Here is a 22,108-nt window from a genome sequence, read left to right as displayed (position 1 = left end):
AAAGAGTTCTAGAAAGGTAGGCAGGAACCCTCAGGGCTAGTTTGATTTGTCCCCAGAAGTGCTACAAAATCATTGGTGAGTCCTACAAATGCTTGGAACCTCAATATCCTCTTTGGAGCAAGAGTACTGGAAGAGATGACCATTGAGTTTTCTTTCAACTTTAGTAGTCTGTCTCTATGATCACACCATCTGTAATTCATAAAATTTTCGTTTTAGATATATACCCTTTTAATGGTATAGAAGATGTAATTGCTCCCTTTTTGCCTTTTTCATAGGTTGGCCCCCAGAGGAGTTCTAAGCATGATCAGGAGACTTGACATATAAATCACCAAATTAACTGATTTAGCTAATGAATGAATGGAGTTCAAAAATTAATATACAGGATTAAAATTTGTAATTTTATTCTCAATTATAAAGGGAATATTTTACAAGAAGGGTTTAGATATTTATGGTGAATGAGGCAGAGTGAAGATATTTGTGTGTGACTGTCTTTGGACAGCTGGGGAAAGTTTGAAAATTTTAAAAATAAAGGCCACAAAGATGAATTAATTTTGTCCCACATTGTATACTGAATAAATGAGATTCTTTTTTCTTTAATAAGAAAAGTTTTTTTTTAAATCGAGAGCTGAGTAAATCTTTAAAGTTGATATTCAAGTACACTCAGTAAGCTGACTTGATCTCAAACAAAAATTGGGTTGGAAATTGGCCATTGACATGGTTTTGAGGGGTGTTCTGAGGTTGATCTTAGGTTGCATTCCCTCTTCCCTGCACTAAAGTTTTAAATAATATCACCAAACACTTTACATTTGTGCAATGCCTTTCAAAACTCCGGAGAACATCTCTAAATAAGTTACATTCAATATTTTACATTTCATTTTCTTTCTTCTTGTAAGAATCACAGATCACCAAGAATCTGTCTGTGTTGCATTCTTTATCTTCCTCAACTTTGGATTTGACTTGATGTTTTTCTTCTTTTTATGTGAAGGAAGCCATACCTTTAAGCGTTCTACCTGAGGTCATGCACAAAGGCGGCGGTACTAGGTTAGCCCAGGCCCTCTCTACACTGGTAGAGAACATCCATGTAGAAAGATCTATTTTTTTATTCTTTTGCTGGGCAGACACCAAGAAGAAAGACCTATTTTTATCTTTTACTTATGTTTCACTCCATTTTAAGAAATGGTACCAAACAATGGGGATAATCAGATGTTTTTGGTCATGTCCTCCCTATCTACAGCATTCAGAGAGTAAAGGTCTATGTTCCCCTCTTTCTTGTCTTTCCAATGTCCCAGACTGAGGAATGTTGGGAATCATGCTGTGAATGCTCTGAAAATCAATTATTGTCAGATTCTGTTTGCAGGGCTGCCAGACAATATTTTGGCTCAACTTCAGTCCATTTGGAACACAGCTGTTAAGTTGTTGACAAAAGCTAAGGAAATATGAACATGTTCCACCCTTTAAAAAAAAATTCCATTTACTGGCAACCAACACGATAGATTTGAAATTTTCTTATTGGAGAGTGAGTTAATACTGCTCTCTGCCATCTCTTTTTTTGTTGTTGTTGAACTGGTCGTCCCTGTGTCCCAACACACATGGCACTCTTCAGTCACTGCTCAGGATATTCAGAATTTATTTTTGATCTTGGACCTGAGTTTTAAGTTATTCTTTTAAAAACTGCTCCATAACTTTTTTCCTCTGGGATTTTGTGTTACATTGGTCTATGTACTTCTCCAGGTGCATTTTTAAAGACTATTATAGAAAATCTGCATTCATTTATTTCTTGAAGGATTAGCTGTTATATTATACTGTATTCTTTCCATTACAAGTAAGAGAAAATCACATTGGATCACACAATAAAAGGAATTTTTCTCATGTGACTGAAAAGTTCAGGCTTCTATTTGGAGCTCAAAAGAGCATGACCATGCCCTGTTTCTCTCTATGAATCTCAGCACTAATTTTTGCTTTGACTTCATCTTTTGAGAAAATTTTCATTGAGAATTTATTAATTGACCTATATTGGGGATACAGTAGAGCACAAAAGAGAGAAAATGCTCTAAAGACACCTTAAGCAAATTAGAAAGACTGGAGAAAATATTTGCATGTTATATCACAGTTAAAAGGCTGACAATCTTAATATTTAAGAGTTTCTAAAAATAGACAAAGAGAAGGCCAACAAGCCAATATAAACATGTTATTTGACCAGACAGTTTCAAAAGGAATTTAACTGTGTTTCAGCCATATAAAAAAGATGTATAACCTAGCTCACAAAAAAATAATTACAAATTAAAAGTACACAGAGATATCATTTCTCAATTATTAGATTGGGAAAAACCTGAAAGATTTATAATATACTCTGTTGGTGAGGCTATTGGGAATATTCATTCTCAAAGATTGATGGCTGGAATGCAAAATGTTAAAACTCCTTATGATGGGGAATTTAGTAACATCTAGCAAAATTACATATGCTTTTACCTTTTGATACAGCAATTCCAATAATAGGAATTTATCCTAAAAATACACTGATAAAAACATGAAAACTAAAGCTTAACATTACTTTAGCATGATTTTGTGATAGAAATGACTGGAAACAACCCAAATGTCCATCCACAGAGGACTGAGTAACTACACTATCATAGACCCCCACAGTGGAGAAAATATAATGCAATGTAAAAAAAGAGAACTATTTCAATATTTTAATGCAGAAACATCTTCAGAATGTATTGCTAAGATGAAAACCAAGAGGCAAAATGTGGGGGGAAATATAGAGTATACTTCCATTTATTCAAAGACATAGGAAAAATTATATTATGTACATGTATATAAATGTATATATATACATTTGTTTATATTAAAAAAGTCAATGGTAAGACCAGCTATAACATTTTTAAATGTTTATTTTCATAGAGAGGACGAAAAATTAGACTTCTTTGAACGTACTTGTTTTGTAGATTTGTTTCTAGAGCTATGTAAATAGTCACCTGATTACAATACAAAATGAAAGACATATAAAAACAATTCCCAAAAATTAAAATTGAAGAAATGAATTTAGCTATGCATCTAATAGTCAGTGTTGTCCAACAGAACTTTCTGGTGATGATGAAAATGCTTTCTCTCTGTACTGTCCAATGTGGCAGCCACAAGCTACAAATGGCTATTGAACACTTGTAATGTGGTTAATGTGACTGAGGTACTGAATTCTTATTATAGTTCATTAGTATAAATTTTCATTTTTATAGTCTCATGTGGCTAGTGCCTACCACACTGGATACCTCAAAGATAGAATGATCTTACATGCGAGCTATTCCAACAGTGTTTAAAATGTAGTAATTTGATTGTATGTCTCTACTGAGGTAATATCCTAAGGACAAAAAAGAACTTCAAAATACTATTCATCTGTTTTCAGTAACACTATTTTAAATATTAATATTAATATTTTATTCTAATGGTGTTGTATATATACTGTGAAATAAATGAGTAATTAGGCTGGTGTCTCTGAGAAGACAGAATTTTGTCGTGATTGGAAAGAGATACGTTGAAGATACAGTTAAGCTTAAAATCTTTGGAGCGTCTATATGAGCTCTTGATGTACATTTTCTTAAGAAAATATTTCCCCATTCTGTCCACTGACCAGGTCTAGAAACAATGACAAAACCAGTAACAAGTTGGTACTTGTTATGTTTCTAAATGCCGTAATAGTACTATTACGTTTCTAAATTTGTTTCTAAATTTTCCAATAAAAGTATCCAGCACTCCTTGGAGGAATGGGTGATTCAGAATCGGGGCAATAGATTTATAAGATGAATCTAGAAATCTTGCCATAAATGAAAAACAGGATGCTTCTAAACACTACTGGCTTAGGTCAATAAAACTAAGAGCCAAGTTGAATAAACTCCATTGACCAAAGATGCAAAAATATGTGTGTGCACCGATATGGTTATCAGCTGCAATGGATTGAAAGTCTCTAGATGTGTTTATTCAATGAGTTTATAATACTATTTTCAAAACAGTTACATTTGAAGGATGCTAAAGAACAAATTCATTATTGTGAAAAGCTAAATAATCAAACATTTATCTTGCCTCTTCTATATGGACTGTACCTCAGGGTGATCAAATGGTTGATGAAAGAAAGTTTCTCTTTATAACACTATTTTATCCAGCGAATGAAGAAATAATGATAGAATTAAATTATCACAATATTCCAGCCCCAGATGAATTAATGGATCTGGACAATGGTCATAAATGAATAATATCTCAAACATGTGATAGAGGTACATTATAATAAATGTAAACCACTTTTTGTTTGTTTTATTCCATTTCTTTGTTTTGTTTTCTGCAATATCCCCTGATGAAAATACAGAAAATCACATATATTGTTGTCTTGTGAAAAACAAAAATAAAACAATCAAACCTGATTTTAATGAACCTTTAGAACTACTAATTTACAAAAACTACAAGGATAGAAGACTTGGTAAAGGACCCCATGGGTGTGCAATTAGTGAAATCATCCTACAAACACCATAGCAGTAGTCAGCAACCTATGGCCCATAGGCAAAATTAGCTTCCACAGGTATTTCTGCAAATAATGTTTTACTGGAACAGTCTCATTGATTTGTTTACTTATTCTCTATGTTTGTTTTAATGTTCCAACAGCAAAACTGAGTAGTTGCAACAGAGCTCACATGAATTGACAGGATTTCCTTATAGACAACCAGCAATAAAGTGAGAAAAAGGAGAATTAAGAATGACTCTGCAGATTTTTGGCCAGGGAGATGAAAAAATAGTTGCCTCAAGTTGAGGAAGGCTGTGGGAGGATCAGGATTTTATTTATTTGTTTGTTTGTTAGTTATGTGTGTATGTGCGTAGATGGTAAGTGCCCAGTGTAGGATGTATTTAGTTTGTGATGCCTGCGAGATATCTGAGAGGAGATGTCAAGTATCCAATTGGATATTTGAGTCTGGAGTTCAGAGGAGAGTTCCAAACAATCTAAATTGAGACTTTACCAGCATATCAATGACATTTACTGCCAGAAGACTGGATGAAACTATGCAAGGAATGAGAGTACATAGAAAAGTGATGCAAGGACTGAATCCTAGGGCCCCCTGAAGTGCACTAGCCAGGGAGATGAGGAAATATCACCTAAGGAGACTGAAAAGAAGGAAGGGACAGAAATAAGGAAAATTTGGAAGTGAAGTGAAGAAAGCACTTCCAAGAGAGAGTAAAAAAAATGTAAGAATTGTGCTGGCTAAGTGAAGAAAGATGAGGACTGAGAATCGAATGTAAAGATTATGGTGACCTTTATCAGGAAAGCAGGATTGATAGAGCTGTGGATGCAGAAGGCTGGGTTCAAAAGTGAGAGGAGGGTAGTGGAAATAGTGAGCAGTGACAAATCTTCAAGGAGTTCCTCTGAAAAAGAAAAAGAATAGAGAAGTAGCTGGAAAGTCAGGTGAGATCAAGAAAGGTTTGTTTTGTTTATTTTTTAAGATGGGAACATAATAGCATGTTTGTATGCTCATGGAATTTTTCTCTTTCCAGTAGAGAGGAAAATTTGATGTTGCATAAAAAGAGAAGTGTACTGCTAGAGCCATGCCCTTTGTGAGAAAGAGGGATTATGATGCAGTGCCTAAATCGAGGGGTTGGCCCTACTGAAGTTCCAAGGCATTTAATCTGGAGTAATGTAATGTTTCTGCCCATGTGGTCCAATGATTGTTTTTAGGGCCTTTCGTGTAGCCAGAGCTACAGACTTGGTGACAAACTTCCATCTGAGAAGTACATCTCTTTCCCTAACCACTGAGAAGTCCTAAGCTGCATTCTGATAGACTGACTTGTCTGTTTCAATACTTTATCCAATAACTGTGACAATAGTGATAGCATTTTGCTGATCAGCTTAGGCCTAAGCCTAAGGTCTGGAGTAGGAGTCCGCTTCCTAAGCATCCCGTGGGAAAACGGAGCAGCCTAAAGAAACATTTACAAGCACACACAGTGGAACTGGACTCTCTGCCATTTACTAGGTGCATCAACTCCAACAAGCTATTTACCCCCTTTTGTGCTTCAATTTTCTTATGATGTATGAGTATTAAATGAATGTTTAAAAATAATTGTTGGCTTGGGAATCCATTCTGAAAACCCTTTTTGAAAATTGACAACCTTCTTATCAGGTTCTTATCAAATCAGTAATTGTGATTTCAGCACTCTAACATAGTGATTCTCAAACTTTAATATGCATCAGAATCACCAAGAAGGCATGTTAAAATATGTGTTGCTGGCTCCTACCCCTAGACTTTATGATTCATTAAATCCCATGGGGCTGAGACTTGGTTCTCAAGTGATGCTGATGCTGCTGGTCTGGGCACCACATTTTGAGAACACTGCACCAAGAGTTCCTTCATCTTCTTCCTCCATTTCCAAGGAAAAAAGGAAAATCAAATGCATGTGACTTTTTAAAAAAAAATTTTAAGCCATCATTTGCTTATTACAGAAGGAACTGCACTCTTAGGTTTGCCCCATTTGAGTTTTTGACTCTTGATTTTCATGGCTGAATGCAGGAAATCTATGCTAGGTAAAAATGAAATACCAGCTGCAGATTATTTTTCCCATTTTTTTAAATTAAAAAAATCAACATAGCCAGACAATTTCTCACCTACTCATCTCCATCTAAAACAAGACACCATCTGTTATGTATCCACTTAATCAGTACCATGACAAATTGGAGCACATTCAGGGCCCCTGATACCATACACCCCTCCCCAGGAGTCTCTGACTAGGCCTTTGGAAGGTCTGGATCAGAGGCTGCAAGGACAGCTGGCTATTATACTGCAGCTGGATACGATCAGAAATGGTGCCCCAAAGGACTCCCACCAAATAGGCTGGGTCAGTCAGCCTGGCCAGGATGACATTTGAAAAATGAGTTACCTGGGGTCTGGGAGGATTCTGAGTTTGATTTACTTTCCAGTAAGGTTAAGTCATCTTTTAAAAGTGAGTCTCTTTTTTCCTTTGTGTCCATTTAATATGAAGTGTGGATACTAAGAGTTTTCAGCATGTCCCCAGTCTATACCTGGTCCAGGCACTGGGGTGCTGAATCACAGGCAAAACACCTTCATGCATGGAATGGAGTCTCTAATTTCTTTCCCTGCTGCTTGGAAGTGACCTATAGACTGAAGCTGGACAATCTACACCACCTTATAACTACTCTCCGGTGCTGAAAAGCTCTCTTATCTCTTTGCTTGCTAACAATCCATTTGACTTCAACAGTAGAGAAAGCAGAAATGAGAAGAAAAAATTAGCCAGTGAAAAGGAAGCAGATAAAAAGCAGTGTTACAAGAAGAGAAAAAAAGAAGTGGAGTAGGAATTCAGAGACTGCAGTCAGGGGGAATGAGGTTAGCAACTGGGTATCAAGTCAGACTGTAGGTGATTTTTTTTGATGTGGGAGTAGATAGGATGGATATAAAGACACAGAAAAGGAAGAGCTATGCAGGGGATATCTATAGCCTTAAACGTTTTGAGGGTTCATAAACTATTTCCTGTCTCCAGGTATTTAGTGCACGTAATTTGAGACAGTTTCATGGAAGGATTTTCCACATTTTCATTAATAATTTATGTGTACTATCGAAGAAAGAGGAAAAGATGTTTAACTTTGTAATAAGTAAAGTGATGGTTTGCAGCTCTTTTAGTACCCCAGCAAATTATGTTCCTAAAGGAATCCAGTCCTATGAGTGTAAACTTATCGTAAGAAGGTTTTTATGAGGTTACTTTACTTAAAGCATTGCCCAATTTAGGTCTTAATCCTTTTATTGGAGTCCTTTATAAATACAATGAAGAGAAAAAGAGACAGAGAGAGAGAGGGGCACAGAAGCCAGAAGGTGAAAGTAGTAAAACCCAGAAGAGAAGGGAGAGACCAGGAGGTGCTGGTCTGGGCACCTCATTTTGAGGACACTGTACCAAGTGGAGTCCAGTATCACTGGCTGCTGGTCTTCCAGAAGAAAGCATTGTCTTGATAATGCTTTGCTTTGGACATTTCCATAGCCTTAAAACTGTAAACTCATAAGCTAATAAATTCCATTACCGAAACCAACCCATTTCATGGTATTTCTCTTTCAGCAGCCTAGAAAACTAAAACAAGTAGAGTACAAAGAACAAAATAAACCTGAAGGAATATGTTTCTAGAATGCAAAAGAGGAATTATTTGCTTATGGGATAAGTAGGAGATAAAAGCACATTTTTGAAATATATTCCTAGTGTTTACTTTCTGCTTTCATTCATTCATTTGACAAATATTTATGGGAATCTAATCTGTACCATACCTCTGAAGGAACTGGGGATTCAGCAATGAATAAAAAAGAAAAAAATTCCAGCTCTTGGCTTTTAATAAGCAAGAGAATACCTTAAGAAATCTGTTGACTTGCATATGCTTAATTTAGTCCCTGGATTTTGACCCAGTAAATTTGTGAAAGGGCCTGAAAATGTTTCAAATTTAAACTTAGGTGATTCTGATACAAAGAAATATTCCCCATATGAATCTTATCAATTTTTAAGCTATTGACAGTTCCCCATAGGAGTCCTGAGTCTACCTCTCTAGCTTTCCCCTGGGCTCCAGACCTATAATATTTAAAATACCTCTTCTACTTCTCCAACCATGGCCCATAGAAACTCAAATGCTGCATGTAAAAAATCTGAAATAATCTTTAATCCCTGATCTTCTCCTCTTTCTAAATCCCATTTCAATGAATAGCATTACTCTTGATATATCTGAGAAGGAATTGAAAGTTAATTTTAAAATGAAGCCCCTCTCCTCCCTTCCATAAATTCATTCACCACATTTTTTTTTTTTTTTTGGTGCTAATTCCTTAATATCTACTATGTCCAACTTCATTGCTTCTGCTTTAGGTCAGACGCTTTAATAACCACCTTGACTATTTCCAGAGTCTTCTCATATTCTCATAACCTCCACATTGTGTCCTTCCAGTCCACCCTTCTTGCTGTTTCCAGCGTGATCTTTCTAAAGTGAAAAACAATCATATAGCTCCCTGCTTCTAGCATTTTAATGACATAAAATTGTCCACTGAACAAAATCCAAATTTTATTAAAAGGTTAATTCTGAGGAACTTCCAAGGAAGATGACAGAATTGGGGCCTCCAAGACTCACTCCTTCCTCCAAAACGGTAAACAGAGAGGAACTGTCTGAAACAACTGTTCTGGGGTTCAGGAGGCCAGAAGAACACTGTATAGCATCCAAGGGAGAGCAGGAGGGAGAGGCAGATAAACTGCAGTAAAGAAGTATGTCTCTCTGCATGGCAGCTGCTGGTGCCCAACCCCCACTCTCAGGGTGGATTGCCTTGGGATCCAGCCCTTGGCTAGCAGCTGCTGTCAGATAGGGACATACAAATCCTCTTCCCCAAGAACAGTGGGATGGGGCAGGATGGCTAAGCACTGATCATAGCTTTTGATTAGCGAATTTGAATCCTTTGGTCCCATATCAGAGCCACTGTTTCAACATCATCCACAACAAGGGGCATGACAGTGGAGGTGTAAAGACACAATGCCAGGCAGTGTGGTGGCTCAGTGGCAGAATTCTGGCCTGCCATGCCAGGTACCAGTTTTGATTCCTAGAGCCTGCCCATGCCCCACCCCCCCAAAAGACACAATGCCTCCTCTGGGCTTCAGGAAACAGTGTTCTAAACGGTGCCATCTTTTGGGCAGGCCAGGAGAGTGCAGCTTCAGGGAACCAACAAGGGTTTCCAGTGTCTTTCTTGATCTTCTCCCAATTGTGCCCCCTTTGTGGGCCCCTAACCCTTTTTTGATAGGGAAATATAGGGAAATACATGAGAAAGTCCTTTTCAGGGTGCTCATCCTCTCAGAATTTGCCCTCCAAGCTAAAGCATCAAGGGACAGAGAAAGGAGTGTAAAACAGACTATAGAAGCAAAACAAAAGCACCCAGAACAGATCAAGATCCCCAGAGAAGAAACAGAGGAAAGGGAGCTTTCTTCTGGAGGTGAAACAATTGGACAAATAGTCAATCTTAAAATTGTACCAGATATCAAAGGTACCATATGAAGAGAGATGAAAAAATCTAATTGGTTAAACAAAGGTTATTCTGAAGTTCTAGAATAAGTTGAACAAGTGTCAAAGAAGAACTTGAACACACAGCCATTCAACAATAAATCCCTAGGCAAGAAAGGGAAACTGACCATCAGAGAAAACTATCAAGAAAATCAGATGCCTAGGCATAAGCAAGAAATTACAAGCCATACTAAGAAACAGGAGATATGGCTCAATCAAAAGGAGAACTTAAAAATTTGGAGGACACACAGAATTTGGAATGACTAATCAAAGATATTCAAACAAATCTCCTAAATCAATTCAAGGAGATAAACAAAAATACGGACATAGAGATAAAGGGTTCTAAGAAGACAATGTGTGTGCATAAAAAAATTTGAAAATAAAGAGAAATAACATAATTTATGGGAATAAAAATTACAATAGAAGATATTAAAAATACACTAGAGGCATAAAACAGTAGATTGGAACAGGCAGAAGAAAGGACAATGCACTAGAAAATAGGACATCTGAAATCACACAGACAGAACAGATAGAGAAAAGAATGGAAACAAAATGAGCAGTATCAGGAAACTGAAACTGAACGAGAGCATGAAGTGCACAACCATACCATACACATCATGGGTGTCCCAGATGTAGAAAAGAAGGGGAAACAAGAAGTGACCCACCCAATTATAGGTGGGATGTTTCTATTAGATTATTTCCATGGAGATGTGGCCCCAGCCCATTCAAGGTGGGTCTCATTTGGTTTACCGAAGTCATTAAAAGAGCTCACAGAGAGAGAAGGAGCTCAGGACTGACACAAAGTGTTCAGATGCTTGGAGACAGCCAGAGCTCAGAGAGGAGGCCATTAAGACCAGAAGCTGAAAACATTGAAACCTGGGAGCAAAGGACCAGCAGATGTCACCATGTGCCTTCCCATGTGACACAGAAACCAAGGATGAGATCAGCCTTTCTTGAGTGAGGGTATCCTCTTGTTGATGCCTTAATTTGGACATTTCCATGGACTTAGAACTGTAAATTTGTAACCTAATAAATCCCTTTTGTAAAAGCCAATACCTTTCTGGTGTATTGCATTCCAGCAGCATTAGCAAACTGAAACAGATTTTGGAACCAGAGAAGTAGGGTTCTGTGGTTTGCAAATGCCAAACATATTGGAACAGTTGTTTACATGGATAACAGGAAGATTATGGAAGAGTTATGAGGCAGTGAATAGGAAAGGCCTGAATTGCTTTGAAGAGATTGTTGGTAGAAATAATGGTCATTAAAGGTTCTTTCAATAAGGACTTAGACAGAAAAGACAATAAGACCTTTGATGCAAAGTGGAAGAAAGGCAATCCTTATTTTAAACTGGAAAAGAATTTGGCAAAATTGAGTCCTGGTGTTTGATGGAAGGTAAAATTTGAAGGTGACAAGCTTGGATATCTAGCTGAGGAAATTTCCAAGTTAAATGTTTAACTAAATGTGCTAAATGTGGAAAACACAGCCTGGCTTTTTCCTTTTTTTCCTTTTTTTTTTTTTTTTTTTTTTGCAGCTTATGGTAAAATGCAGGATGAAAGGGATAAGCTTAGAATTGAACTCTTGGGTACAAAGAAACCAGAAACTGATAGTTTGGAAAATGATGAACTTTTGGAAAATGATGCCCCAGAGAATATTGCTCCACATGAGGGTTTAACCAAACATGAAACCTGTTAGCCATTTCAGAAGAAGGCAAGATTGGAGATGGAGTTATCCAGAAATGTTTTGTTGAACGTCCTATTATCTGATGGGTTTGACCCCTGTTTGCTGCATGCCAAATCAACACATTTTTTTTTTTTTTGCAAGATATATGTGAATGGAACCACTGAGAGTTTGGACTAAAAGGGACAGGTTGATGGAGAAATGAATTCAGAGGCAGAACCATGAAAGCTAAAATCTGGAGGTGGGAAATCTCAGGGCCAGGAAAGCAGATCCACCCATGCATGTGGAGAGGATGAGTTTGCCCAGGAAGCAGAGAGCAGGCCTTCTGCTTCATTGTTCAGGAAGGGTTTTGCTGCCTCAGGACTCAGAGTGTGCGGCACATTCCCTGAGGAATGGGGGTACTTCTGAAGGGTTGAGTGCCTACCTCAGAGATGGGAGAGAGCCCAGATGTTGCCCTAATGATTGGAGAGAGTGGAACTGAGAACAAGGTGGTCTCCCCAGTGCTTGGATGTGTTAAAACCCTTACCACAATGTTTGGAGAAAGAAAGGTCACTGTCTAAATCCTTGGAAAGGGTGGGACTGCTGCTTTATCAAGCCTTAAGGATAAATTGTCATTCTATAAGTTATTCTTAGAACTTAAAACCTAGTGGAGTTTGTCCTACTAGTTGTCAGAACTGTTTGAGTCCAGTCACCCCTGTTTTCCTTTCTGTTTTTCCCTGTGAAAATAGAGACACACTTTTCCTAGGACTCTCCCTCTTTTGTATATTGGCATCAGATAACTTGTTCTGAATTTCACAGGTCTGTAGACAGAGGATAATTTCGCCACAGGGTGGATCATGCCTATAACTGATTTCAGTGAGACTTTGTATTGTTTATGACTTTGAATTGTATTCATATTGTTACTGAAATAGTTTTTGCAATATTTTGATGAAATGAATATATTTTATATATGAAAAGAACATGTCTTTTGGGTTCAGAGGGTGGAATGGTCTGGTATAAGACTGTTATATACCTGAGAAAAGCCATAGTCTTCGAATTCAGTCTTGTGGGGACAGACATATTATGGGTGGGACCTTTTGATTAAGTTAGTCCATGGAGATGTGACCTTTTGATTAGGTCGTTTCCATTTAGATGTAACCCTGCCCATTCAAGGTGGGTCTTAATTGATTTACTGGAGTCCTTAAAAGAGCTCACAGAGAAAGAAAGTGCACAAAGCTGATATGGAGGGTAGAGAGTTCAGATGCTTTGAGACAGACAGAAGTTCAAAGAGGAGGTCACTAAAACCAGGAGCCGAAAGCAGTGAAATCCAAGACATTGCCAGCAGACATTGTCATGTAATTTCCAGTATGACAGAGAAACCCTGAAAGTGACCAGCCTTTCTTGAGTGAAGGTATCCTCTTGTTAATGCCTTAATTTGGACATTTTCATGGCCTTACAATTGTAAATTTGCACCCTAATAAATCCTCTTTGTAAAACCTGATACATTTCTGGTATGTTGAATTCCAGCAGCATTAACAAACTGAAACAGGGAAGTAACACTATTTAAGGAAATAATGGCCCCAAATTTCCAAACTCTTATGAAAGACATAAACATACAGATCCAAGAAGTGTCACATACTCCAAACAGAATAAATCTTAATAGACACACTCCACGGAACATGGTAATCAGAATGCCAAATGCCAAAGATAAAGAGAGAATCTGGAAAGCAGTAAGAGAAAAGAAATCCATCACATACAAGAGTTGCCAAATAAGACTAAGTTCTGATTTCTCATCAGAAACCGTGGAAGCAAGAAGGCAGTGGTATGACATATTTAAGGTACTGAAAGGGAAAGACTGCCAGCCAAAAATTCTTTATCTGGAAAAACTGTCCTTCAAAATGAGGGAGAGTTTAAAACATTCACAGGTAAACAGAAACTGAGGAAGTTCATTAACAAGAGACCTACCCTACATGAAATACTAAAGGGAGTTTTGCAGATTGGAAAGAAATGATAGAGAGAGGCTTGGAGGGGATTTTACACATGAAGAATAACAAGGGTAAATAAAAGAGTAAAAGGACAGACAAAAATAAGATATGACCTATAAAAGCCAAAGTATAAAATGGTTATAGTACTGCCTTTACAGTAATAACAAAGGTGTGTGATAAAAATGCAGAAATCAGTAGTGTTTCTTTACACTAGTGATGAGCAATCTGAGAAATAAATCAAGAAATAAAATTACAATAGCAAGTAAAAGTATCAGATGTCTAGGAATAAAATGAATCAAGAATGTAAAGGACCTGCACACAGAAAACTGCAAAGAATTCCTTTAAGAGATCAAAGAAGGCCTAAATAAATTGAAGGATATTCTGTGTTCATGGATTGAAAGACTAAAAGATTTCAATTCTACCTAAAATGATTTACAGATTTAACATAATCCCAATCAAAATTCCAACAGTTTACTTTGCAGAAATGAAAAAGCCATTTACCAAGTTTATTTGGAGGAGTAAGGGGACCTGAATAGCCAAAATTATCTTGAAAAAGAAGAGCAAAGTTGAAGGTCTCACACTTCCAGACTTTAAAGCATGTTACAAAGCTACAGGAGTCAAAACAGCAAGGTACTGGCATAAAGAACATTCTATCAATGAAAGGAATCAAATTGAGAGTTCAGAAATAGACTCTAACATCTATGGCCAACTGATATTTGACAAGGGTACCATGTCCACTCAACGGGCAAAGAATAATCTCTTCAACAGATGGTACAGGGAGAACTGGATATTCACATGTAAAAGAATGAAAGAAGACCCCTATCTCACACAATATGTAAAAATTAACTCAAAATGGATCAATGACCTAAATATAAGAACCAGAACCATAAAACTCCTAGAAGAAAATGAAGGAGCATCTTCAAGATCTTGTGGTAGGCAATGGTTTCAGAGACTGTACACACAAAACACAAGCAATGAAAGAAAGTATAGATAAATGGGAACTTCCTTCAACCTTCTAACATGGTGCAATTCAATCACTACTCAGTCATACTTTCTAAGACAGGATGCCTTTGCTCCTGCTTGTCCATTTGCATAGAATGGTCTTTGTACTTGTAGCCAATTGATGGGCACCTACTTATCGTTTAAGACCTACTTCACTATAAAATTCTCCAACACCCCTCCTTACTTTCCTCCTTCCCAAGGAATTGGCTTCTTTGTGTATGTGTGTGTGTACACAGTGTTTCTAACATAGCATATGTAACCCTTTAGGAGATACATTTCTTCACTAGTATGTCAGTCTCTTGAAAACAGGGGTTTTGTCTTGCTCTATATGGGAACTTTTATCACAAACTATGGTATATGAATTAATAGTTAATTGAAATCATGATTCATCAAGAGGTATACTGAAAGTTATGTGACAAGGATTTTTTTTTTCATGCCCCATATTTTGTTCCAGTATACTATTTTTGTTTGGTTATTCTGTCATAGGAAGTCTGGATTAAAAGTAAGACATGGTGCTTCCTTTAGTTGGATAATAGTCTATCTTTATTATTTAACAATTAAGGCTAAAATTAAGTTCACTGGTGGATTCTTGGTCTAATATAGTAGACTTTAGATCTTGGTTCTTGGACAGAAAAATATTCTTTAGGCACTTCAGCTTCCTCTTTGCATATAAATTTTGATTTACAATGGTTTCAAGCATTGTTTACATCTAATGGAAGAAACTGATTACTAGCCATATTTTGTAATAATAGAGAAATGATGAATTTATTTGTCTTAGCACTCATGACTGTTTCTTTATTTTTTTTTTTAAGAAATAACTTGTGAACTCCATATCTATATAATAGAGGAAAAGACACTCTTAGGTTTGATTCTAAACTATTTTCATTGCTTCTGGATAAGGAAGGAATGGAACTATTTTCAGTTTTTGTGAGCAATTAGGTAATGGAAAGTCCAAGTGCTTTCCTAGCATGCCCAAGTGGTCCAATTTTTGCTCTCTTTGAATTATTGTTTTTTTTTCAACCAAAGAACAGTTGAACCTTGGTATTATTCTAACTTTTGGGAACCCCTCAAGGAATATAGAAATGAATCCACCACTGATCTTTTTTAATGAACTGGTGGGCAGTATAGTAATATGTTCTGTATTTGTTGCCATAATTTGGTTTTTAAAACAAGCAAGTCATGGCTTATTCAGTGCCCTGATGTATCTTGAGTTGTTCTGCAACCTCTGGGGATAGGTTTGTACTTTTCCATCTGTACTCAGCCAAATTTTCATGAGACTAATGGAGGGTAATTGGCAGGTGATAACACCTCACATTTTTGAGGCCTTTATATTTACAATACACTTTGCATGCATAATCAACTTTTTTTGGTACCTGGCAGTTTTATGAGAAAAGAGTGAAATTTACTGACCAGTAAATGCTACTAGACTCTTTGGTGCATCGTTGTAAGGATCACTTTCTAACGAACTTGGATGAACGATAATGTTCTCTGACCAAATGAATTTCTCAGAATACTATGCAGGAATGTACCTTAAAAGAAAAAGAAATACCGACAGTATCTCCATGTTCCTCGCCTAGTACACATTACTTTGTTGTGGCTGAAAAATAATAATGAGAAAAGCGAAGCTTTACTTCCAGGTAAAAGTATCTTTGAATTTATCATTTAGCAACTCCAGATGCTTAAATGAACATTGAGAACAGTAATTAAAAAGAATCATTTTCAAACAGAACTATTTGCTCCTGAATTATTTCTCAAAATAATTCTCACACTGAAAACAAATAAATAAATAAATCCTGAGAACTACCTGAATAACAGGAGAAGTCTGCCTGTGGTTAATTGACAGTCAAGCACCATATGATGGTGTAAATAGCTCTTTCAAAATATATTTGTCTTTTCTGTCCCTTAAGGTTCAAAATTACATCTCCTGGTTTTTGAAGCACAAATCTTGAGTTGTTTAAATTGAAGGACCTCATCTGTACAGAGATGGGAATTGCTAAGATATTAATACCTGCATTTTTATGACACATTCTAAAGTCAATAGGAAAGTGGTTTCTGAATAAAAGCCTTAAAATTACCTTATGAATTATTAATTGCAGGGCATATTACCTTTGAATTTTAAAAGCCCAGAAAAATGGAAAGGAGAATTGAAAAACATCAATCTCAGCTTCTTTAAAAATGTAATACCAATCATTTGAGCAGTGTACAAATCTTTTATTAAAGATAAAAAAGGAGGTGATACTTTTTTTATTAACTGGAGGATATATTCAATCCACATGATTAAAAATCTCATTACTAACTCAAGTCAGGAAAGTGATTTATTACTGAAACAGAATGGGAGTCATTCAGTTGGCCGTAGCAGCGTTTATCAGGAGTAGAACTATCAGTTTGTGTCTGTTTTAGCATGCTTAATATTTTTAAAGGTGGCCTTGCCATCTGTTTGTAGAATTGAAGATATTTTTCTAAAGTTGGCAAACTACCTTAAAGCAAAAACATGAACTGTTTTTCATTTAGCTTAAAGATTTAATTTTTAGAAGTAAAGATTTTATCTGTGCTCTAATGAAGGGAAAATTTTCCATTGCAAAGGAAAAAAATACATGGACTATTAAGGTTCTTGTCTTCAGTATTTTTAAAAGAGGTTTTACTTTGTGATCATTTATTATAGGAGGAAAATATTTTTGGAAAGGAGAGACATCATCATGTGTATTTGCAATGGCAAAGAGGGATGATGATGATGATGATGATGAGATATATTGGTTCCTGTGATTTTCACCATTTTGCTTTTAACAGTAATTACAATCATTGCTTTCTGAATGATTTCGGTCCCCCTCAAGTCTTGTATCAACATCTAAGATAATGTATTTTGAAAACATCCCTTATTATTGTTCATTTGTTCTTATAATGAAATGAAATGAACTATCCCTCCACATATCAGGGAAATATAATGAGTGTTGATGTTGGTGAGATATGCCTCAAGGACCGTGAGGGGAACTTGGAAGCTGGGAATGGTATGGCCTATTAGGGAAAATGGCATTGTCTTCTTAACATGCTCAGAGGGGATGAGCTGGTATGTTAGAAAAGTAGTGAGAAAGAAAGTGGGGGAAAAATGGTGAGAAGGAGCCCAAGGAGATGAGGTTGAATTAGCTTAAATGCAGCATAGTTATGGAAGACATCTTAGAACAGGCCGAGGTTATAGGAAGTCAACAGAAGCTTTTAGAGCAAAGGAGTGGGGGGAAGAGAGGAGGAAGAGACATTCAGTGGGGTGGGGACAGGAAACATGTGAGTCAGGAAGACCAGCCATTAAACTATAAAAATGATTCCATTGAAACTAGCTGGTAGGGTCCAAGGAGGGAAGAATTGAAAAGAAATGGGTGAAAGAACCATTTTGTGAGAAGGATTTACTAGTTAATTCTGATTTTTCATGTCATTTCGAATTTGATTTTCTTACAAATGTATATATATATATTTTTTTCAAAAAGTTAAATGTTTTTAGGACTGAGAATCCTTAATTTCTTCCTTCATCTCTCTGCCTTTCCCCCTACTTGAAGGTTCTTCTTGGTTTCTGGTGTTTATGACAGTACTACAGACCTTTGGAAGTATATAAGACGTTCTCTAGAGGTTTTCCCTTCATGTATTTCTTCATGCAGAATCAGATAACAAAATCAAGTGCAATTTTGCACCCAGAGACCAAATGCCACGAGCTTTAAAAGGAAAAAAAAAGTCTCTCTTCAAATAAATTTGCTTTCCTTACTCATTCTTCAACTCTTAGGGTTGAAGAGCTTTTGTTCTTCCAACAGAGATCACTTGATCTGCTCATTCAGGTCATGGACAGCTGAGATCACATCTGTGTGTCAGCTTTCAAAGGATGCCTCAACGGATTGCTTATTTTAACTTTTGCTAGGGGCACCCTGGTTTCAGGGTTGCTTGGAATTTGTATTTCTGACTCTGTAAATATTAAACAACAATGGCCATGCTATAGGTGACCAGTGTCATAATGGATGAGAAAGACTAAGAATTTACAAATATTTTTCTCCCTCTCTTTAAAAAATAATAGGACTTGTTCTGTTAAATATGGTCACATTGTCTAGTTTCTTGGTATTTGTGTGTTTATGTGCCTTCTCTGACTTATATGGTACTTTCTGAAGAAGAAAGGTCTATAAAGTCTCATGCCCATGTATCTATATGTAAACAAATATCAGAGTGCATATATGCTTAAAAAAAGAAAAGAAAAACCGTGCTTCAAAGTTGCCTGTTAGAAAGAAGCCTATTACAAAGCTTCACATTTCTTCAAGCTGTTTTGTCCCTTTGAGTGTTTGAGTTTAGACAAATGGCTTTTCCCTGCTCCTTTTTTTTTTTTTTTTAAACTTGGCACATTCTTGTTCAATGAAAACAAGGGAGCAAGGGATTATTCTAGCCATTGAAATAGAAATGCTGTGTGAATCTGACAGCTGGAGCTTGAGTGTGAGATATTGCAATTTTTGCTGTGGGGAAGGAGATAAAATGAGGGCTTGAATTTCATGGCATAAGGGGCTACCTAAATAGCAGCTGTTCGGTATGTGATACTTGCTGAAGATTAAAAAAATGGTGGGGGTTAGGTCTTCTTAAACCCAAAGAATTGAAGGGTGAGTAAGGAAAGCAAATTTCTTTGAAGAGAGACTTTCTTTTTCCTTTTAAAGCTCGTGGCATTTGCTCTCTGGGCATAAAACTGCACTCCTCATTTGCCTAGACTAAAAATACCTGAAGTATTAGAGTTTTCATTTTGAAGGAGTTAGATAATAACCATAGATTACAAGAGAGGGGCACATATTTTGAAATTGTTAATAACAGTTCAGGGGGCTTGGTTCTGCATTTCAAGAAGGAATGTTCTAATGAGTTTGACTTCCAGATGAAAATAAAGTGATCTCATTTGCTTGCTCTCTCTCTCTCTCTGCATAGTACTTAGATGATAACTTTTAAAAATTATTTATTTTTATTGCTGTATATTATATATTCTCATACCATGTAATCATCCAAATTGTACAATCAATGGTTCACAATATCATCATAACAGTTGTGCATTTATCACCACAATCAACTTTTTTTTTCCTTTTTGTGAAAAATAACATAAATGCAAAAAAGCAATACATTTTAAAGCATACCACAATAATCAGTTGTAGAACAGATTTCAGAGTTTGATATTGGTTACAATTCCACAATTTTCGGTATTTACTTCTGGCTGCTCCAAGATATTGGAGGCTAAAAGAAATAGCAATATAATGATACAGCAATCATGCTCATTTGTTAAACCCTACCCTCTCTGTATAACTCCACCATCACCTTTGATCTTTCTCCCACTCTTTATGGGTGTTGGACTATGCCCATTCTAAGTTTTTCATGTTGGAATGGGCTGTGGATAATATGGGATAAGGGGATGGATCTAGCTGATGTTCTGGAGAGGTTAGCCTCCCTGCATTTCAGAACTTATCTGGTCCAGGAAGTTGTAAGTTTCTGGAAAGTTTCCCCAGTGCATGGAGCCTTTGTAGAATTTTGTATAATGCTCTTGGTGTGTTTTGGGATTGGCAGGACTGTTTTGGTGGGGTTTGGCAAGTTATGCTAGGTAGAAATGTTTAACTAAAGCTTGCTTAAGAGTGACCTCCAGAGTAGCCTCTCAACTCTATTTGAACTCTCTCCATCACTGATTATTTATTTGTTACATTTCTTTTTCCCCTTTTGGTGAGGGTGGCATTGCTGATCCCATGATGCCAGGGCCAGATTCATCCCTAGGAGTCATTTCCTATGCCACCGAAGAGAAAGATCTTCACCCCTGAAAATCAGATCATAAGTTTTTAATGTGCTCGTAATTCCCTCATATTAGTTTTTAAAATATCTTATCTCCTCTGAGATAAGTACACTCAATGTATTTCTTCTCCCCCATTACCACAACCCATCTCTGCTCTAGTCACAATGCACTCTTTTCAATTCTGCATATATATAACTTGTTCTCCTTACTTCTCGGCCTTCATAGTATGAAATGCTACTCCCTTCCTGCCCTCCCCCTACCAGCACCCCCCACTGTCCTCTCTTTTCTCCAAAGCCCTCTCTTGCAAACAGTTGCCTGTGTGCTGTGATGTAATGTTTACTGTGGTGAATTGTTGAACACATACCCTGAAATATTTGTCTAAATCAGTGGTTGTCAAACTTTTTGATCTCCAGGACCATTGTAGAAATTATTGAAGGCCTCGTCACAAATTTTAGTTAGATGGATTGCATCTTTTATCAATGTTTACTATATTGGAAATTAAAACAGAGTAGTTTAAAATGTTTTATTTCATTTAAAACTAACATTTAAAATGAACAGTGATTGATTTCATGTTATCTGTAATTGACATATATTATAAAAATAAATATTCTAAAGGAAAGGAATAATTTTTCTCAAAATTCATTTCCCCTTCAGACTACATTTTGCAAATCTCTTTTATGTCTAGTTTACTAGAAGATAGACACATTCTCATATTTGCTTCTGAAATTAAGCTATTGTAAAAGATGTTTTTATTGTTAAAAGGCATAAAGAAAATGTGACCACACATTGTTGTAAAAAGGAGGTGTATTTCAGTAACTTTTCCATACAATTGCAAATATTCTTCTTTATATATATATATATACGTATATTTCAACTTTATGGAGGTAAAATTCACATAACATAAAATTCATCATTTTAAAGTGTAGTAATTCATTTGTTTTTAGTATACGCACAAATTTGTGCTATCATTACAGTTAGCTACTTTTAGAACACTTTTATTACCCTAAAAAGGAACATGATACTTATTAACAGTCACTCCCCATACCTATCTCCCCTTCTCCTGGGTCCTAGCAGTCACTAATCTTCTTTCTGATCCATATATTTACCTATTATGGGCATTTTTTTTAATAAATGGAATATACAACATATGTCATTTAGAGTAGCATCTTTCATTCAGCATAATCTTTCAAGGTCAATTCATGTTGCAGCAAGTATCAATATTTCATTACTTCCCTTATTATACATTTGCATATCTTTGGAGAAATTTTTATTAAAATCATTTGCCCATTTTTCACTTGTTTTTTTCTTTCTATTGTTGAGTTGTGTGGGGCTTTTTTAAAAATATTTTTTGGATACAAGTTCTTTATGAGATATTTGATTTGCAAATATATTCACTTTCTTTAATTTTTAAATTTTGATGAGATCTAATTTATGTATCATTTATTTTATGATTTCTGCTTTTGATGTTATATCTAAGAAACCACCACTTACCCCAAGGTTATTGTGTTAGTTTGCAAGCTGCTACAATATGATATAACAGAACTGGAACAACTCTGTAAAAGGGGAATTTAATAACATATAAATTTATAGTTCTAAGCCTATAAAAACATCCAACTAAGGCATCCAGGGAAAGATAGC

Source organism: Tamandua tetradactyla, chromosome 3 (assembly GCF_023851605.1).
Source record: "Tamandua tetradactyla isolate mTamTet1 chromosome 3, mTamTet1.pri, whole genome shotgun sequence".
NCBI classification, from domain to species: domain Eukaryota; kingdom Metazoa; phylum Chordata; class Mammalia; order Pilosa; family Myrmecophagidae; genus Tamandua; species Tamandua tetradactyla.
Note: the sequence above shows the minus strand (reverse complement) of the source record.